Source organism: Ochotona curzoniae, unplaced genomic scaffold (assembly GCF_017591425.1).
Source record: "Ochotona curzoniae isolate NIBS_2020 unplaced genomic scaffold, NIBS_Ocur_1.0 contig_78, whole genome shotgun sequence".
NCBI lineage: Eukaryota > Metazoa > Chordata > Mammalia > Lagomorpha > Ochotonidae > Ochotona > Ochotona curzoniae.
This window is the reverse complement of record NW_024466559.1, coordinates 6,518,526-6,522,740: the sequence shown is the minus strand read 5'-3', so window position 1 is coordinate 6,522,740 and position 4,215 is coordinate 6,518,526.

Genomic DNA, 4,215 nt, shown 5'->3' with positions numbered 1-4,215 from the left:
GGGAATGCCTGCATTAGCAGAAAATGGAAATGTAATACTTATAACTAGCAATTCTAAGTTGCTCCTGTCTTTCAGAGGGATGGAGCCCTGGGAAGATGAGAAATGAACAAGGATAGGAAATTGTATTTTCCCCAGGTATCTAAACTTGGGGGTAATGCTGCTTTCATTTATATGGCAGTTAATTCTTTATTATGTGTCGGTCTGAAAAATTCTTATATAAATCAAGCATTCCAAATGACAAATTTCAGACTCAAGCTAGTCACTGGATTTTTCCATCAGATAAAGAGGAATTAGCAGCTAGCTGCTTTCCTTACTCTTTTAGAGCCCAGCTTGCCCTGGGATGTCTTTGATTTGCAAAGAAGTTAAAGCCCTTTACACATATCCTTCTATGAGCTATGACTCTGTTGGATTTGTCTCCTGTTTGTTGGGTTGGAAATGCTAAGGAAGGTAGGGAATGCCGACATTTACAATGTTTCATGGACCACAGCATCCATTGGAAGAAAGCTAATCATGGACATGGATCTCACCTTGAACTAGATAAGCCTGGGCTATAACATTTTAGCAAATACTTAAATAGGCAGAGAGAGAAAGAGAGAAACAGAGACAGAGAAAGAGAAATACTTTCCATCTGTTGGTTCATTCCCAAAATATTTGAAAGAGCTAGGACTAGGCCAGTGAAACCTGGGGCCTGGAACTCCATCCAGGTCTCCCAGGATGACAGGGGCTCAAGCATTTGGGTCATCCTCTGCTGCTTTACCAAGTGCATTAGCTGGAAGCTAGAGCAGCCAGGACTTGAACCAGCATTCCATATGGGGTGGATGAGCCAGCTGTGTCACAATGCTGGCCCCAGGAGTCATGTTTAATACTGCATTTTGATTCTCATGGGTTTTCTTCATATGATCAAGAATGTGACCATTCTGGGATGGAAGAGCTGAGAGGAAAAGTGGTACGGAGCTAGAGCCTGGCTTGCTTTTACTCCTTGTTACTTAGGGATAATGGGATCACAGAGATCAGGCACATGCTGAGGAAGGTAGAATCCAGGGAATGCTGGCAGAGAGAAGATGTTAGCAGAGAGAAGAAGGAATAGAATTTCTGGAGGCCCAAAGAGCCAACACAGAAGGTATAAAGGGATGGAAGTCCACTGGGGTTTCCAGAGGGGAAAACACTGAGTAATTTCTCTCTCATGTGACAAAAGGTGGCTCCCCTCCTTTTCTGTGGTTGGCTGAATTGTCATGGGAGGATACGCCACCACGAGTGTCAGTGAGCATGTATGTGCACTGCTCTTGCTTTCCAGGAATGTGACTAAATGGGACATAGAATTTTGCCTATATTTAGCTCACATTTTCCATTTTCATTCGCTCAGACAGCCTTTCTTATTTTTGGCATGCACTGCTTTCACATTCCAGAAAAAAAAAAAAGAGAGGAATTAGGAACCAACTTGTACATTTCATGATGTGCCTTCTCACCAGTTGACACTGAGTGGGAACATACAATGTACTTTCCTGGGAACAACAAATGCTTCAAGAGAAAAACCACCAAAATTAGAAAGATATTCTTTCTATATTTGTAATCACTCAGGTGATGCAATATGATACGGGAAAAATCTCAGTTGGTATTGGCTTGGAATATTATTTCTTTTTGGGTGATGAAGCCCATATCTGATAGAAAAATTTCCCTTAAGTGCTAAATTTAGAACAAAGGCACTATGACTAACACTGTGCAGCTACTAAGCAATTCTAACAATAACCAAGAAGGCTCTTATCACAGGGGAAAAGAAATCAGGGTAGTCTTGACTTCAGGGTTTCCTAATCCCCAAATATACATTTTTTTCCCTTTGCCCTTTAGAGGTGTTTCAACAGCTGTAGCCAGTGACATTTTGGGGTTATATATTCATGGGGTGCACAGACCAAGAAATACACTGTGATCTGAACAGATGGGAGACAGCGATGGTGAGAAGAGGGATGAAGGGATGAGGCAGGGGATCAGACTCACTCCCCTCCCCCTTGCTATGGCTGCTGCTACTTCAGAGCTGCTTCATTGAGAAAGGAGTTGTAGTCCCTCCTACAGCAAGTACACGGCTTTGTGTCCTAGCCCACGGTACCATTAACATTTCCCACTGTATGAACCTGGGTCTGAGGCCACAGCTTTTCTCAGTTGAAGATGATCCTCAGCTAGGACAGCGTCTTGACGGCCTGGTGACTACCTTCCCCCAAACATTGCTTCTCTTTGAGAACAGGATGTATAAAGGATAGAAGTTCTTCTCCAGGCCAACTGGTTCAAATGGAAGAGATCCAGGCTGGCTGGCTGCCAAGGTGATATCTAGCAGACCTCCAGCCTTGGCACAATCCCCCTGCCAAACAAAAATCACCCTGGGGCTAGCACAGTATATAGAAGCTAATCCTCCACTTGTGGCACCAGGATCCCATGTGAATACCAGCTTCTGTGCTGGCTGCTCCCCCATCCAATCTAGCACTCTGCGAACAACTTGAGAAAGTGGTGGAGGATGATTCCTTGGGCTCCTGCACCCATGTGAGACACCCAGAAGAAGGTCCTGGGTCCCAGCTTTGCTCCATCCCAGTTCTGGCTGTTGCAGCTATTTGGGGGAGTGAACCAGTAGATGATCTGTCTTCTTACCTCTCCCACCCCACAACTTCTTTGTAACTCTTTTTTTTTCAAGTACAATAAATGTATCTTTTAAAAAAAATCACCCTGCCAAGATAGTTGGTGATCACCACGACAATCAGCAGAAGAAGTGATCAAAGGGCAAAAAGAAGGCAGTTCCCTGATCATGAGAATTAAGTTGCCCACTTTCCTGAAAATCCATGAAAGTTCGTCCGACTTCTAATATGTACCTTCCCCTTATCTCTATGGTCCTGTGTCCAGGGATCCCTTAGCCCCAGCAGATACAGATGTTGGTTCCTGAGCAAGGCTCCTGGTGCTCTACTCTTTAGCCACTACACAGACCTGTGCTGTTGTGCAGTCACAATAAACTGATGGTCAGTTTGCTTCACTACTGACTTTGTGACAGTGAGTGGATCAATGGTAGGATGTTGGGAGTCCCTCCCAAACTGAGGGGTAACAATACAATGTCCATGAGTTTTTAGAGAGGGCCCTTTAAAAAAAAAAGAAAATATTTAGTTTTAGAAAGGCAGAGTTACACACACACACATGCATGCACAGATCTTCTATTTACTGATTCACTCCCCAGATGGCAGCAATGCTCAGAACTGGCCAGGCCAAAGTCAGGATCCAGGAGTTTCTTCAGGGTTTTCTGGATGGGTGGTAGAGGCCCAGGCACTTGGTTCATCTTGTGCTGCTTTCCCAGGCACATTAATAGGGAGAGATGGCTGGGAAGAAGAGCAGCCAGGACTTGAATCAGCACTCAACAGGATGTTGATGTCACAGGTGCTCAACAAAGCTGCCCCTCCCCAAAGAGGGCTTTTAAAGCTTTTGAAATCAGTCCAAACTTCTGAACAAATTTAGAAGGAAAATTTGTATTTGACATCACTATTGAAATACTCTTTTCTTGCTCTAGCTGAGGGGGGGGGGGGGGAAGAATAAACCTATAGGACGAGGTGGCTTTGGTGAAATAACCAATCATCTTCCCCATCCTTCTTTAGATCCTCACTCTCCTATGCCTGACTGTCATACAAGTCTACTTGATGCAGCCATATCTAGTCTCCTCCTGCTTCTGGGATATTTTCAAGTGATCCTTCTAAACACATGACTTAATTTGCCCCCCTCCTTAAAGCTTTGGGATGACTCCCAGAACTGCAGGCTAGAGCTGTGTTTGGTGTAAAGCATGCTGTGAAGGGAGTGAGGATACCTCTTTCCCTCGCACACCTGATATTTTTGCAGACTTTCAGTCTCATTTAACCTAACTCTTATTTGGGAAGTGGAGTGATAGACAGGAAGCGAAAGAGAGAGGGAGACAGAGAGAGAAAATTGTTTATCCCCCGATTCACTCCCTAAATGGTTTCAATTGCTGGGGTTGGGCCAGGCTGAAGCAAGGAACTCTATGGGTTTCCTGTATGGGTGGTAGGAAACTCACACACTTGGACCATCTCTCACTGCTTTCCTAGACACATTTGCCAGGACCTGGATAGGAAATAAAGCAGCCAAGACTCGAACTGGCATTTTGATATGGGATGCCAGTGTTAATAGGTGGTGGCTTAACCCCCTGAACCACAACACCAGTGCTGGAAGAAACAGACA